The 17,245-nt window shown below is 43.1% G+C and overlaps 1 protein-coding gene across 4 annotated transcripts in view; it reads left to right on the top strand.

The window, feature by feature from the left end:
• The first annotated feature begins 473 nt into the window (after positions 1-473).
• Positions 474-17,245, top strand: part of ZHX1 (zinc fingers and homeoboxes 1) — a 29,517-nt gene continuing 12,745 nt past the window's right edge. For 3 of the 4 annotated variants that reach the window (XR_007629260.1, XR_007629262.1, XM_050318103.1), the window contains exon 1: positions 475-697. The gene's annotated coding sequence lies outside the window, so the exon portion shown is untranslated. Of the gene's footprint in view, positions 698-17,245 lie in introns of all 4 variants that reach the window. The other variant, XM_050318278.1, reaches the window with a different exon arrangement.

Raw genomic sequence — 17,245 nt, forward strand, 5'->3', positions numbered from 1 at the left:
AAAAAAACGAAAAAAATAAATCAAACCCAAAAAACCCAAGGAATGGGGCGGACTGCCTTTTCCTCAGAGCCGCTTCTCTTCCTTGGGGCTCTGATCCTAAGGCCGTGTCCTCGGTCGGCGGCACCTCCGGGCCGGCGTCGCTGAAGAGCCTTCCCGGGGCAGGAGGCGCCGCTGCCCTGACAGCTCGTCCCGAGCGCGGCGGGAGGGCCGAGCGCGGAGCCGAACTTTGCCGGCGGAGAGGCGGCTGCGAGGGCGCCGCCGCCGCCCAGGAGCTCCGGCCCTGCCGCCCCCGCTCCTCCCCGCCGGGCCCAGGAGCCGCCGGTACCCCCCGGGCCGCGGCGCTGCGGGGCCGGGGCAGCCCCCGCGCCCGGTGTCCACCGCCCGACGGGCGGGGCGGCGGGAGCGGCTCCGCCCCCGCTCGCTGCCAGGGCGGCTGAGGCAGCGGCCGCGCTCGCCGCCGCTCGCCGCGCTCCCGCCCCGGGGCAGCGCCGCGCCGGGAGGATGCGAGTGGGCGCCGCGGGGCGAGGCGAGGGCGCGGGCGGCCGCGGCGTTGGGAGCTCCCGGCCCATCCGCCGCCCCCCCGCCCCGAAAGAAGTGCAGTAGTTTGTGGAGCGCAAGATGGCGGCGCGGCCGTGAGCGCAGGCGGCGGGCGGGCGGCGGCGCGGGCTGAGGGGGCGAGGCGGAGCGGCGCCGGCAGGTAGGGGCTCGCTGGGGGGGGCTCTCGGCGCCGGCAGGCGGGAGGTCGACCCCCGCTCCCCGGGGAGGCGGTGCCCTGCGCCCGCCTCCGCTTCCCCCGGGAGCGGCCCCTGCGCTCCCCCGGCGGGGACGGGACAGCGCCGCCGCCCCGGGGCGAGGGCGGCTCCCGCGGGCGGGGGCGGGCGGGCCGGGCCCGGCAGGGACGGCGCCCGCGGTGTGGGCGCGGTGGGGCGGCCGCGCCCCGCCCTCCTCCCCATTGTCTGGCGGCGGCGCTGCCCCCGCGGCCGGGGGTCATCGCCCGGCGGGGCCGGCGGGCTCCGGGCGGGCTCGGAGCGCCGGGGCGTCCCTTGGCAGCGGGCGGTGGGTGTCCCCTCCGCCCGGCGCCCAGCGGGTTTAAACCCCTCCGAGCCCAAGCTCCTCTCCCCGGTCCTCCCTCCTCCGCCCTGTGCCGGGAGCCTGTGCGGGGTTTTGCTCGTCACGGGGTGGGGGAAGATATGTCTGACTTGTCAGTCAGAAAAGAGAGTCAAAGAAGTTCAGTAATCCCGGTGCGCCCGGAGGAGCCGGCGAGTTCCCGCCCGGTGTCAGCGCTGGGACGGACAGACTGACAGACAGACTGACGGCAGCCAACAAGCCATGAAGTTCTGGCTGCAGAGTTGTCTCGCATCCCGTGGCGTTGCGGTGCGGGGGCGAGCGTGGAGGAGCAGCACAGTGTATGTGCAGGCAAAGTTGGGGAAGATGTCTGGTTTGCTCCTCCGGGGGTGTCTGGGTTTTTGGGGGTGCGTTCTCACGCTCGGCTCTCCCCTATACCACGATGTGCAGCACTGGAGATCAACACCGACTTCAATAAACCATGTAATGGAGGCAGTTCTGGATCTCTGAAAGGGCTCAGAGAACCTGCAATAGTGAACGTCATCTGGTAGGTACTTGTGTTTTATTTGTTTGCCCAGATTCACAGATTATTCTTGAGTTGGAAGGGACCCACAATTTCTGAGCTACTCGGGCAGGTTAAATAGCGGAAGGTTGGAGAAGTTTATTGTGCACACAGTGTCAGGTAAAATACTGAAGGCTGAGGTGGCTGGGTCTGCAAACTGGAATAGATGCTACATTTTAAAATAGAGATGTACAGAGAGCATATTGTGCGTGTCAAACTGCGTATAAGCATATCAATAAAAAGTGAATTTTGTTAGGAGACTTGTTACATGAAAACAAATATTCACTCAAATGTAAGAGGAATTTTAAAAGCTGTGCTGATGGTTTTCACTAGTGGTTTGTTTGTTTTAGTTCAGAAGGCTTTCAGGCCAAAAAAAAAGCTTGTGAGTACTTACAGAAACTCTGTTTAAAACGTCCTGAGTGATGCAGACTAGAGGACTGCCCTGAATTATGACCTCTTTGAGTGAGAATGCATCATTTAGAAAACCTTTTGTTGCTGTGTTTAAACATTGCCAGCAAGGCAGTCTGTTTTACTTGTGCTGTTAAATGAATTCCCATGAGCCGATTAGAAGTAGGTGCCATTTTGTATAACTGAAATTACTTGCTTTTAAATTCAGGGTAGTGGTTCTTGTATCTTTGCTAGACTGAAAAGCCCTCTGCTATCACATCTGGATAATGCGTGTGTATACTGTGATTGTGCCCAAACTTGGCTTTGTGAAACATAGTACTTTGAGGTAGAGCTTTCTTTTGTGAGGCTTACTTTTCTACTCTCCTAGTATTTCTTATGACTCTCTTCTGGATTATTTCTTCTCTTGCAATACTCTTGGTGACCTGTGAGTGGTTTGGCAGTGTCCTGGTGTCTAGCCTTAATTGCTGTCATTTATAAGTGTAGGTTGTTATTGGAATAGACAATATTTATCACAAAGTTTGTCACAATACTTATTGTTGGAGATTGTCAGAGCTGTGAATTGAACAGTTCTGTCTTTTGTAGATTCTCAGTACTGAAGAACTCCTATCAAATAATGGACTACATAATAACATTAGGATTCCTTTTGTTCCTAATGCACCAAAAAGACTCCTTCCTGTGTCTTCTGCTTCACTGAGTAGTTTGTAGCATTTTAGTTAAGCTTATTGCTATCCTGACGTGTCCCCCCTAGTTTTCCCTCCATTTGTTTATAGGTAGTCTGAGGGAAAGGTTTAAGTTTTTGGTTAATTCTCCTGTACTTGTGACCAGTGACCCATTTGTTTGTATGTGACTTTCAAAGAGTCTTACTTGATAAAATGTCATATGTCTTTGAAGTCAGATTCTTTCCTCAAATCTGAGTACGGGATTTTTTTGCAGCTTTATGAAGCTGGAACTTTAAAAAAACCAAGTACATATGAACTGGGTTTTATTCTGTTAGTGCATAATAAATATAGCCAAGGCACAATCACTTGTAGATAAGCTCTGGCTCATCTTTATTTTGGTGATCAGTTTCTCTTTACCTGTCAAGCTGAGGTCTAGTCAAGGTTTCACAGTACCAAATTCAGTGTTTTTATGTTTTCTGATTTTTATAAATCCTGAGCCTGCTGTAAAATTTACAGGATGATCTGTACATTTACAGAATGATCAATGTCTGTTAAATTGAAGTCCTGTGTGATAACAGTTTTGGGGGCATGGCGTGAGGGAATGTTCTGCCCGTTTTTAGCTGAGTGCACGGACGTGCTGTTCTATTCTCTGCATTAATGGTCAATATTCCCTCTCCTTGTGCTTCAGATGCAGGGTCATTGATCCATAAATGTCCAAGATGGTTTGCCTCTGAGCTGTCAGGGACTTGTTTACAAGTGGTGCAATTTTCAGTATGGTACCATTTTCCCTTTTGTTTTCTTGCTGTTTCCTAAATAGACAGCAGTACTGATCTTAGTGTTCTACTCATGTAGCTCCCCACCTGTCAGTGGCATGACCTTTGGTGAATATATACCTAAGAATACAATTTTGTTGTTATTCTTTAAATTTCTTATATTGTCAGCATCATTAGTCTTATTAATTCAAAATTACTGTCTTTATTCCCATTCATCTTCTCTCTCTTTTTTTTTTTCCTTCTTCTTTTTTTTTTTTAATTTTCATGGCTAGTCCAGGATCTTTCCTAGTCAAACTATTTTGCTGCATAAACAGTTGTTTCTTTTTCTGTGGAAGTGGAAGCCAGCAAAAACAATACATTTCTTTATCCTGAGCGACCCAGATGGCATTCCATAATTCTATGCCTTGCATCACTTAAACTGATGGTGCATTCCCAGTTCTGTGGTCTTGCTGTCAAGGAATTGGAAGGAAGTTCAGAAGGTGCACTCAAGTCTTTTTCATATCCTTCAAAGTTCAGTGAAGTGGTACATATTTCTTAGAAGTGTCTCTACTACCAGTGGATTGTTTCTAACTAGCTTCAGAGATCAGCCCAAATAGAGCAAAAGTCTGCTGTTGTCTCTTGTTAGAAGATGTGTACCACTGTTTTATCCTCAAAAACTTTGAGATCGTAGTAAATGTTACAGTTCGGTAGAATTCTCTGAAAAGGAATATGATCTAAAAGGGGCAGAAACTTGAATATAGTGTATGTTTATTAAACCATTAAAATTATAAAAAGACACATTATCATGCTAAAGCACAGAAACTCTGCTTGTGCCTGACAGGTCTAAAGGAGCTCAGTGTATTCTACTTTGAAAGAACATGTTTCACATCATGTGTGGAGCCATTTAAGAAAGTGATTTTGGTATTTTAGGTTCACTCTGTGCAGCTTGGCCTTCTCGCAGTGGTGTTTTGCAATACAGTCCTCACCTTCCTTGTCTGTTGAACTCCCTAGGAGCTGAAGGAATTTAACATGCTTCCAGGGACCCACAGTTTGAAACTGTTGCTCAAGCAAGACCCAAAGGCTGGCAGTTTTGTTTGAAGAATGGGCAGCCCGGGCTGTGCAGCGAGGCGTGTGTAACGCCAGCCCTCGCTGCTTGGCAAAGCCAGCGTCGTGGGGTGAGCGCCGAACTCACTCCACCAGGCAGCAGGACAGATAGGAGCTTTTGAGCTTTCTGATGGAGATGGTAAAAGTTCCACGTGTCCAGCCAGCACTCTGAACCTTCAAAGCATCTTTGAACCGTGTTGGATGGAAAATAGCTGTTGGCTTAATGAATTCTGTGAATTGGGCAATTATTTTATACAGATTTTAAGGCTTGAGTCACTGCTTATAGGTTAGGATGTGATTATCTTAGCATTGTCTTAGCTTAGAAAGTTGCTGAGAACTTCATAGCTGGACATGCATGTTTGCATAGTCCAGGGCAATGTTGGTAGAGGTTTCTAAGCTTGCCTTTCCTAAAACATGAGACACACTAATGTAAACAAAACATGGTACTAACGTGGTTATTTCCTCCCTGTATTATAATGGAAAGACATGCTTTGTATGTCAAAATGCCTTTGATTGTAAAACTCTCCTGCTGGCTCTGTGCATGGGTGTAAGGTTCTTGCTAATCAGGTTAGCTGATATCTAGGAATGTTCTGTGTCCAAAAAAGAGTAAAAGGGACACAGTGGGCAAGGAGTCAGAAAAGAATAGTTATTACTACCTAGGCTGTAGAAGACTGGTGGTAATATCTTAGTTACAGCTGTGTGCTTTTTCAGAAAGTCCAGATTTCTAGGTAATATTTAGAATACCTTCAAAGTAGAAAAATACTGACTTCTTAATCATGGGTCAGATGCCTTCAGCAAAGTCAGTGGGAGCTGAGGGCTCTCTGAGGAGTTGGGCACTTGGCAGCAGTTGCCAAGTGAGTTACATGGAGCAAGCATGAAGGCTCAGGTGTTCCCGTTCCCCACAAGGTGAAACACATTTGTAGCTTCGCTGGAGTTTTTGGAGTGTTCAGCACTGCACGATGTTCAGCCCTGTTTGCAGTGCTGAATACTTAATGGCTCTCTGTCCTCCCAGCTTCTCAGTGGGGATCTGTCTAACAAAAGGTTCACCATACCTGGAGTGTCGCATAGGTTCACGTTTTTTTATGCATGGATCAGTGTGAGGAATTGATGCCCTTACAAGATCCCTGCAGGCATTGTAGATATCTGTTTAAATATGATGCAAACACACACAACTTTACTCCTTGTACCTTGTGAGTGTTTTTCAAATTTGACTTCTTAATACATTTTACTTAAATTTGTTGGAGTTTGTTGGTGAGTAGAGAACTAATTTTTTTATTTCATTAAAAGAAATAATTTAGCATGGACGGAGACTGTTTTCGTAAGGTGATTACAACTTAGGGTATTTTATCCTACAGTCCAAAACCATTCATTTTAACTCTGATTCTTGATAAGTAGTTTTTTTTATTTTTAATTAATTCTCTACTTCTTTGGTTCTTTCAGGGGAAGTATAAGGTTTTGTTAATATCAGCTATTGTTTCTTTTGGGGATAGGAGAGAAGAGGTGGGAGAAAAGAGTAATATTGAAGTAAAGTAAGTTTACTCTTTCCACACGTAGTAAAGAAATAATCACACATGCACATCCTTAGCAAGATACATTAGTCATTGTGTATAATGTCCAAAGAGGGAGAAGTTTTACATTACTGAATATACTGAAATTTTAGTTAAGAATCCTTTGCTTTGAAAGCTTTCTAGTATATTAATATTTTCATGATGGTGATGGTGTGAACACCGTACTCTGATGTCACACATGCTTACTGACAGAGTGGGAAATACTTCTGCTGCAGTTTAAGCCAGATGCATATAGGCACAAGCTAGTTCTAAGGGCAGAATCTGCAGCTATATGCTCCTTTCTATGAGTGAATATCCTATTTCCAGATGTCATGCTCAATTACAGACAGTAATTACTATCAGTGAATTACTGAGCAGGAGCCCTCTTCCTCACCAGGCTACATTTAAACCCTGTTGCTGCAGAGAGCTGGCAAGAGAGAGAGGCAGGCAGAGGGTGAGAGCTGGCTGGAGGGTTGGGACTGGAGATTGCTTTGCACCAGAGCAGCTTCTTCAGCACTACTTTGTGTGGAAAGATTCAGTCATTTCCACCCAAAACAGTGAAATAAAAAGCTCAGTCAGCCATTTCATCTTGAGATACCCCGCCCTCCAAAACAAATATTAAAAAGAAAATGTAGGTTTTGGCCCATGCATATCCTAGTAATTTCCACTGATTAGGTTGATGCTTGTAATTGGGGTCTAGACAGGCCATGTTTTGCAAAATATCTTTTTTTAATTTCTGTAGAGAGAGTTACAAGATTTATGTAGTCCCTTTGATATTTGATTTAACCCAAAAACTGCTTGAAAAGGGGAGTGTTTAGTTTGTCTTCATCCTAGATTCAGTTTTCATATCTAATATTTAAATGAAGGGGGGGTTGATCTTTATTCTTAGTGATTCGTGCTGCCTCAAAGCACAGTGGTTTCTAGTTGTGTGCTGCCTTTCCCACTGGGGGATGCAAACAAAAGAACAATAATTTCAGACTCCTCCTTCAGTTTCCAAGAGAACCTTAGCTGCTCAGGGATAGCTTTGAATTTTAAAAGCATTTTTCTTCCAAATTATGTATTGATTGCACACAAAATAGCAGTGCTCTAATATGCAATTTAAAACAAATGCATGATGGTGCTCATTTGCTTTTAATGCTGCTTTTTCCAGCAGAAAAACAAAAAGTGGATTCTGTTCCCATAAACCAGTCTTGCAAAATCCTTACAAACATTTATTAGTCTAGACACAAAATATTCTCACCCGGCCTGAGCTTGGCGATGACAAAAAAAAAAAAAAAAAAAAAAAAAAGGAAGAAGAAAAAAAGCAAAAAAAAGCAAGCTAATATTGTACTTGGCTGTCAAAAAAGGAAAAGAAGGAAAAAAAGAAAGAGCTTGCCCCAGGCTAGTGAACCAGTAACATTTTGCTGGGGCTACCTACAACAACAGATGCATCTTAATCCCATGGGGTTTCCAGGCCTGCCTATTCTCCATGTTTAACTTGGACACTCTTATGAACGTTCTCTTTGGGTACCACACCCCAGTCGTATCCTGGGCCCTTCTGGTTTGGTTGATTTAATAATAATACTACACATGTTCATCTTACCTCTCCTTACTAGTATTTGTATTCCCCTGTCTCCCCCAGTTAATATTTAACTAATGCATTATTTCAAAAACAATCCTGATGTATAGGAACTGGAATAATTAAAATCGGCGATTTTATCACCGCTCAAATCTGCGTGTAGGAACCTCGATATAAATGGTTTCTCCTTGTCTTGATTTGGATTTGTGCTTCTGATAACTTTAACAAATGGCGTCTGATTCTCATTGTGTGATATTGTGGTACTTTGCAGAGTTTTGTTTTGTAAAGGGATACATTATATCAGGGAGTGTTTACCTGATCAGTCCTTTATCTCAGCATATGCTCAGAGTATTCATTTTTGCTTTTGTCATTTTCTTAGAAAACAGTGAATTATGCATATCCTGTTTTTCAGTTAGTTATTTGTTCCTGTTATTCCTAATTTATGTCAAACTACATTTGATTGGAAATTAAAATTTAAAATTCACCCAAACAGCATAACATGTCTGTATTATTGAACTATTGTAAATATAGCCTATCTAAGAACACATTTATTCAAATATGAATTTTTTTTAAACCTACTGTTTTGGGAGACAAAATACGATACTTTTTTATACTTACTACATTAAATTTATTGTTTCTGTGATGATATATCCATGTCTGTTAAGATTTTAGCCCTGGCAGAGCTTATCCCTAAGTCTGAATTGGATATCTTACACACAAAAAACCTGTCCTGCTTTTTAAACTTTGAGGCAGAACACTTCTGTCATTCAGAAAGTAATTTCTGCCTTCAGTGTCTACCAAGTGAATGTCTGTGTATAAAGGTTAGTCATTAACTGCCATTTATTCAGTGTTTTCACCAAGAATTTCCAACTTAGTTAACTAAAATGGTGATATGAACTAAAACCGTTGTAATGCTGAGTTTCTTTTTTAATTCTGTTAATAAAACTGCTTACAGTTAGACCTTCAGGCAGTCATTGGTGCTCTTAATGAGTGTGTCTGGTTTAACGTTGGTAAATTAAATAGGTGTTTCTCGTATGAGAGAATGCGTCCTTGAAACATGAATGTAAATGAACAAAGTGTTTCTGAGTAAAACTTAGGTTGATTTTCCTACTCTAAATAGGTGGTTTAAACACAATACTTATTATTATCTCTTCCTCCCCCCCCAACCCTGATGCTGTTTTGTGCTGTCTAATGTTTTTTAAGCTTTTCTATTGCCTCTTAAATGTGTTTTTATCAACCCATACAGTATTTCTTAATAAAATTTTACTACTCATTCTCACTTAAATCAGTGAGATATTTATGAAGCTTTAGGCTACCTCTGTTTTTTAAAACAGAACTAATCCATTTTTTGATGGTGTTTAAATCTAATGCAAGAAGAGAAGAAAGCAGGTCCACAGCTATTAATTTTAAGCGCAGTGTTTTACTTAACTCCGTATATTCCACTTAAATCCTGTTCTGCTAATTTTCCGCCATTACACTTTGTACTTGAGAGACAAAAAGTGAAAGTGGGTAGTCTGTTTTCGGAAATCCACACTTCTACTTCCTTGCCAGGACTGAACATCGGAGGTTTGTGTTTCTCTGGCAAGAGAGACTCACATGACAGGCAGCTCCAGCAGAACGGGGCAAAAGATGCAGCCTCTGACCTTCCTCAGCCGGTGGCTCCCAGAGCGGGAATTGTCCTCTCGAGCAGGTTCTGAGCAGTGACAAGAAGGGTCACGGGTCTGGTGCAGAGGAAGTCACAGAGATGGGGTTCACAGGCAAGGTTTGGAGCACCAGCCTGGAAAATAGTGGAACAGGGAACCAGGCTGGTGAAAGACTTGTTGATTGGTGCTGGGTTACTCTGCTGCTGCAGTGAAGGCCTTGGTTTAGGTGAGCCAGGAGGAAGTGGGACTGTGGGCTCCTGGTCCAGGAGAGCCCGCGGGGTGGAACATGTGAAACACAGTAACTTCAAACCTCCTGCTCCCTGTGCCGTGGGCTGAGGTACTTGTTCTGTTCTGCTGACTCTTTAAGATCCTTGTTACTCCCTGGTAACTTGAGTACGTGGTCACCTCTCTGACTTCCGCAGTGACGCAGGGTGTGTTTGAAAGGCTCTGTAGTCCACTGTGTTACCTTTTTGTCACTGGTTGATGGGCAGTAAACAATGTTTATCCACTCTCTGAATGCATGAGGGGGGGGGGCTGGATAGAGAGTGAGTGAGTAGGTCTTGTCACACACGGAGTAAGACATTATCTCCCACAGAAATCAGCGGGAGCATCCAAGAAGTACAGTACAGTACTCAGCAGGGGAGTGGAGTCAGGTCAGTGTTGCAAATAAAACCGCTTTACTTTTCACAAAGGTTAACTTGGTACACAATGGCATTTTACTAGATAGTTGAGACCTGCAGAGAGTGTTTATGCAGGCAGCTGGCCTACTCTCCTTCCTCTTTGTTATAGGCTGAAACATCTCAAAATCTTGAGGAGAAACATCAGAGTTGAAGGGACTTTTGAAGATCACCAAGTTCAGCCTCCCACTCAAAGCAGAGTTATCTGTGACGGTAGATGGAGTTGTTCAGGGTCTTAACAAGTTTTGAATATTTTCAAGGGTAGAAATTCCTTAAAAGTTCCCAACAGATCTTTACAACCTCTCCAGACAACTATTGACAATTCCTTGCCAGTGTTGAGGTGCTTGTTGCTCCACCACCACCATGCCCCTAAAGTTGTCTGCAGCAGACCAAGAGTATGTTGGTGTTGCAGGGAGAGGCAAGCCTGAGTCACCTTGACAGTCTCACCTTGGTGCTACCCTAATTTAGTGCTGCACTAGGAATACTTGCACTTGAGTGGCAGTGACCAAGTACCCTAAATACAGAGAGGGGGACTTGTGTGCTGTATTTGAGTTGTGAATGTGCTGTTCTGTGACCAGCGTTGGTTGTTTCAGGTCAGAGGATAACATCCCAGAGAAATTCTGTAAGATCATCTGTGCTTGCAAGCATGAACGCAAAATTCTTCTGCATTTTTCCAGTACAGAGAAGTCTGTCAGTAGGGACTAGATCAGTTCTTTGTTTTGTCTGTCCTTAACTAGCATGATTCAGCTTACAGCTCTAAAGCTGTTATATGATACTGGAAATATTCTGGAGCCACATTAAAAAAACATCCTAAAATACCAGCTCCGAAGTTGCATTTTTTTGCTTCATAAGTGGAGATGCAAATCATGTACCAAAGAACATAAAGGACTTTTTATGCACTCTGCACTTGACCTTCTCAGAGTTGTAGCAGACCTGTGAGGCTGGAAGAGGCTTTAAGGAGGGCATGGAGTGGGAAGCAGGTGAGTCCAAGGCACGAAGGGAGGGTTCTTCTGCACATGTGAGCAAAAGCCCATCGTGGACCCAGCGGCAGAGGAGGCTCTGAAGAGCAGTTGAAGCCTTGGTAATGTGCCTTATAGCCTTCAACTTGACATGGTATTACCTAGGTCAGTGCAATAGAACTGTGATCTTTTTTGCTTTTCAAGTGACACTCCAAGTCCTTGCTTTTCCTCATTCATAAAACACTGGTTGATGCAAACACTGAGTTTATACATTTATTTCAAGTATTTTGGGATCCTTTAAAAGTTACTTAAATTATGGGCCTGTATCCTAGTATATGCAAGTCTGTGTGTGTACGTGGAGCACGTAGCAGTGTGTATTAGTGTAACCTGGTGAGCCCGCTGTAAGTCCTTGTTTTCAGTTTCGTGTGATGGTTGAAATGGGAATTTCTCACACATTGTTTCTGTCTTGAGGCTGCTTTTGTTCTCTGTTCATTGAGTTTTGGGGGAATATTCAGCTGGTTCAAGAGCAAAATTAACAGAGAGAGGAGGGAAGCAAGGAGAGGAAGAGAAGCGATCTCCATGTAAAAGCCATATTATCTTTCTTTTTCTGAGCAGCTCTGTGCCTCAGGGATTTGACATAGGAACTTGAAATTTGGCAAGGATCTAGCCTTGAGGTCTGAGAAATGCATTCCACTGTTTAAAAAAGAAAACAAAAACAGAATTATGAGACATAATATTTCACTACCTTTTTGTATCCAAGGTAGAATTTGAAGGATGTTTTATTACCTGCTCTTGATCATGCTTTTATGCCTGTCATGCACAACTGCAGACTGCTTTAAAGCAGCTATATTAAATGGATTCTCCCTCTCTGTCTATCTAGGTTCTTGTATTGTCATCATATATATATATATATATGCATCAGTTTAATCCTTGACCTGCAGCTGTTCCTCGGGCTTCTGCAAACACCACTGGCCAAGCAGAAGGTATAAAGGTGCTGGGAGCTGGTCAGCCCTGAATCCTAGTCCTACTTTTTAAGGGTAGAGCTCTTCTAATACTCTTAATTACTGCTGAGAAATATATTTTGAGCGGTGACAGCCAAACATTAATGAAAGCAGAGAGCAGCCGATGTGAAGTGTGGTTTCCAACGTGACAGGGGTGCGTACGGATAGTGGGAATCAGTGGAGGAGGGGGAGAGGAGAGCGAGACAATCTGTGCTGAGCTGTGTCACCTTCAGAAGCGCGGGGGTTCCTGTGCAGCACCAGGGATGATTAGAGAATGAGTCGGGCTCGGTAGCGAGGACACCATCTGTGGGACTGCAGCTTCGGGCTCTGGAGAAGCTGAAAGGTGTCTGGGGATATGAACTCCAGGAAGTTAAAGGAAGGTCTTGTACTTGCAGTACTAGACAAGGGCCTGGGAAAATGAATGCCTCTAGAAATTTTTCTTCTGGGGAAAACAAAAAAAAAAGGCAGAATCGTGTCGAAAGAACATTTTGTGCAGTCATATGTGTGCCAGATTGTTTCGTTTTAAAGAAGGAAATCCCATGAGAATAAAATCTTTTGTTTTGATGTTTTAAGGAGAAACCTTTTTTATAAACAATTTTTAAAATGAGTAATTTCTTACTGGTCTGGTTTTTTTAAAACCAGTATGAAACATTTTGGGGGCTTGAATTAAATATTTAAAATTAAAACTTCATGTCAGTAATTTATTTCTTTGTCCTTTCTTTTTTCTATGTAAAAGCAATCAAAACAGAGCTGTAAATATGTAAAAAAAAAGTTTCCCAACTCTACTGCCATTTTATTGGGTATGATAAGTATTTACACAAGTCTGATATTCGCTTCTAAGAGTAACCATGTAGAGATGTCTGATGTTAAAAGTTCTGAGTGCTCAGAATTTGAATTGGACGCTGTTGAGCCAACAAAATAAACAATCTGCCTGTGTGAGGTTTAGCTGCTAAGGTGACTATCTCACAGAAAACACATGCTTACAAGACTGAGGAGCAGAGACATGCACCTTATATGTTAAAAGTCTTCACCAGTGCACCCATGACTGTTAAGTAAGTGGGATATTTGATCATGTTATACATGATGAGGTATAAAATCTGGTAATGGCTTTCTGTATCAAAAGCAGTGGCAGAAGTTTCTGTGCTCACTGTAGAGGTAGCTGGAGTGTATTTTGGAAGAGAAAGATAATCTAGGTCATTAAGTAGTCACTTCTGGCATGAAATTCTGAAATTTACTTTGACGGAACCTGCTTGTTACCCATTAAACCAGTGTTGAGAGGAAGTAGCTGAGAAAGTCTAGTCACATGTCCTGTGGCAGGCTCCCTTCAGCCTCTGCTGGGCTTTGTGTCAGCTGCCCAGTGCTCCATCACGGGGCTGGCTTTGGCACACCCTGAAGCTCTGCATGGGCAGCACAGTCGCTTTTGGTACTCGTCTCCCTCATTACCAGTTGTACTGGGGCAAGGCCCCCGAGTGTGCCCTTATCTTTGTAGCACACGTGAAGTCCTGCTGGAATCAGTGTGACAGGTTCTGCTCCCATGTTGAATTAGTACCAGACCTTATTGGAAAATGGGAATCAAATGTGAATATTTCAGGATTTATATAGAGATGTGACTTTGTTTTATAGTCATGAGCAGTAGCCTTCTGAACTTCTCAGATAATGAACAACTGAAGAAAATGGCACTGTACAACAAAGTTCTTCACCCTTCTCACTGAGAGACAGCACAAATCAGAGCATATTAGCCTATTCTGGGCTCTCTGCAGAATAGTTTCTGACATAGATACATCTACTCTGAATAAATGGTAATAAAAGGAGACTAAACAAAGGATCAACAACTGCACATTGTCATGGATTATAAGGAGAAAGCAACATTTTCTGTGTTGGGAGAGATCATGGACAATTTGTAATGTAGTTGGATTTAAAAGTTAGAAGCAGTTTCTGTTGCTTCATCTTCTCCTGAGCCACTCTGTGTATGTTCTTAAAATCACATTACATGGGTTTGGATTTTTTGTTGGCATGCTCTTCCTGCACGCTGGACGGAAGAGCTGTACAGCAGGCAGGAAGCAATGCCTTTCATAAACCATACACCCTGAACATGCAGCGTTTTCTGTAAACTCATTTATTTTCTTGCTGCATCAGCTACTCCTGTTTGGGGGAGGGAAGGGAGAAGTGAGTAAAAAACCTGTGCTGGAAGCAGGTGCCTTACGTGTGTCTTCTGCTGTCAACTCTACGTCTTTTTGTTCTCAAACTATAATCAAATGGGCAGAAGGTTTCTGCCTCCATTTAGAAAATATTTATGTAAGTCTTAATCTAAAACTGCTATAGAGACAACTTTAAATACTGAATTCCACTCTGGAATTAATCTGTCTTAGTATAATTATTAATTAATCGGGATTGCTAACTTGTTTTTGAAGAACTGTGTCCTGACCAATTTCTTGCTAAAAAAATAAAATACCAGATTGTGGACCTTCCAGAAAATATGCCTGCACTTACTGTTTTTATGTTCCTAGCAAAATGTCTGTTTGTGAGCTGATTTGCTAGGAATATCAATTCTGTGAAAATCTGAGGTGAAATTAGAGAAGGAGATTGCAGTAATAAGTGTCTTGAGAAATTAAGAATGTAAATTATTTTTCTTCACATTATTTTATTAAAAAATTCTGCTTGTGACATAAAGCAAACACCTTGAAATATTTCATTACAAACCAAATTTTACAATATAATGTCAATATTAACAGCGAGGGATAAAAATACAGTCCAGATCAAAATAGAAAATCTTTAACAATATTAAGTCGCATATTGGACCCTAATATATGTAAGGGACAAGGGAACACAATCTCTGAGCCATTAGTGATGGTCTTCAGGAACTCATGGAAAATGGGAGGAGGTCTCAACAGACTTCAGACAGACAAGCATAGTACCGTAGTACCTACTGTTAAACAAGGGAGACACTTAAGCAGAGGAGGAGAACACATAGTGCGTCACAGATTGGTTAATGGGGTCTTCATTCCCGGGACGACACAGGAAGAATTTACTAAAAACCAGTCTGTAAGAACCTAAAGAATTGTAACAAGGTTCTTACAAAGGTGGATTTGTCAAAACCACGCTATGTCGAGCCAATCTGATTTAATTTTTTCTTGGAGCCATTGGCCTACTGGAATGGAATGTTGCAAACCTTACTGAAATCAAGATACATGGCAAGGTCCCAATTGACATTCCTGTAAGCAGTACAGGAGAGGTGTTTTAGAGGAACTGTAGGTTCCAAGGGTGATGCCTAATTGGTTTGATAAACTACTCAAGTGTGAGTTTCATAATCCCCTGCTAACCTGAGAGAACATGCCAAGCAAGGTACTACAGGTGGAATAATCACATAAACAGCACTGAGAAGGGAATGGAGGTTTCTGTAACATCTGTAGAGGAGGGAAGGCTGGGAAGGGTTGCAAGCATCTCTCTTTGTTGAGATTTTAGTGAATGCTGTCGTAGCACTTCATAGCCTTGAATTAAGCAGGGTTTTGACACCACAACATCCTTTAAAAAAAAAAATCTTACACAGTGTAATCAGAAGAGCACAGATGCAGCTTTCTTCTTCTGAGACCTGCTTGCATCAAAGAAACGTGTTCCTCTGTTGGTAAACAATAGAGGAATAGGATAATTTGCCTATGAACTATGAGCAAAACTGAACCACAGCAGAGATGTGATACAGAGACTTAGCTAAAAGACTGCAGGTGATGCAGTTGCACGTGGACCTGTGTGCTTACAGACTCTGAATGCCTTTGGGTACAGGAGGGGACTGGGGAAAAACGTCAATTGATCATTTTTTTGGACAGGTTTCCCATTTTATTCCTCATCTCCAGCCTTATCTTGAGCATAGATCAACACTGCAAGTCAGGTCAAATGTTGCTTTCACTTGCACTCTGGGCCATCCCAGAGCGGGATCCTTGGCAAGGCCCTGAGCTCACTCAGGCTGCCCTGTGTACAGATCCTACGTGCTGTCCTGGGAGGAGGCACTGCAGAGCACCACAGTCCCTTCTCAAAATGCAACTTCAGTCAGCAAAACTGGCTGTGCAGCCACTTCTGAAAATGGGCATTTCTGGCATTTCTGAAATTTTACTCAAGATCACAGAACGATTAGGTAATACCACCCAGCTCTTCCCCCAGAGCATTGCTCAACACTGTCTTGGCAGTTGTCTTTCTTTTGTCAAGAGCCCTCCAGCCCCACAGAGAAGCAGCACGGTTAGTAATGCTCTACCTCTCGTCCCTCAAGACGCTGAGACAAATGGATCCATTTAGTTTTGCTTCATGGTTCTCTCATTGATGGGAGAAATGAGGTGGCCAGCAATACATTCTTTGTATATATATTAAAATAAATGTCTTTTGCACTTCTATGCTCAGCTTTACAGACTGCCTCTATTAACTTGTTGAAGAAGGGTATCTTTCTACTCCAGTACCATTAAGTAATTGTCATCCTGCAATGATGATTACCCAAGATTTATTGAGCATTGTCAGTGTCCTTAATGCCATTTAACCATATCCTTGGCATAAAAAGCGTATCATGTGAGGCTGTGCACTTTGGATGTAGTCACAGAAGTAGTGCAGAGAGTGACAAAAACATTTGGGGAAGATATTTCTAAAGAAGTGAGGTGAGACACACAGTTTCAAAAACAGAGCTTATGGAGCAGCTCTGGGTGGCATCTATCGATGAACACTTTTGTCTTTTGCAAGAAAAAATGTGAAGCTAAGAACTATTTATCTTCCTTCCTATTCTGCCCTCCCATAATCAAAAAAGAATAATCATACAGTGAAAAATAGTATTTCTTTTCCCCTTCCCATTCCTTATAACTGCCTTTCTTCCTTTTACACTGTTCTTTTTCTACCTCGTCATGCAAAAATGGCCTTTGTTTTTTAACCTGTTACATGCTGTTCCCTTTCTAAACTTTCTGAAACAGCTACTTGGGGATGCATTCCTCTTGGACTTGAGGATACCCCCACTTAGGGAAGTAGATGATGTTCCACTGTCTCAGAGTTCTTGTACCTATGGGACCTTTGGTATGAGAAATCAGTGTTGGATTTTAATTCAAGAAGAAAACTATTACAGAGTTTATAACCCTCTGCATAAGTTTGTGCATCACTTCCAGCAGACTAGTTGTGGTCTCTGGGATAAAATTCACCTCAGTCTATGCTAATATAAGAATATATTCTCTGAATTTCTGTCAGCCTCAGCTTTATTTGGTGGTACTTCAGTTTTTCTTAGAAATGCACAAAGAATTCTGAACAGAGAATACATAATTTTGTTTGGCTTCTGCTTTCTATATCCGT

This window comes from Myiozetetes cayanensis, unplaced genomic scaffold (assembly GCF_022539395.1).
Source record: "Myiozetetes cayanensis isolate MyiCay16 unplaced genomic scaffold, myiCay2020 scf1, whole genome shotgun sequence".
NCBI classification, from domain to species: domain Eukaryota; kingdom Metazoa; phylum Chordata; class Aves; order Passeriformes; family Tyrannidae; genus Myiozetetes; species Myiozetetes cayanensis.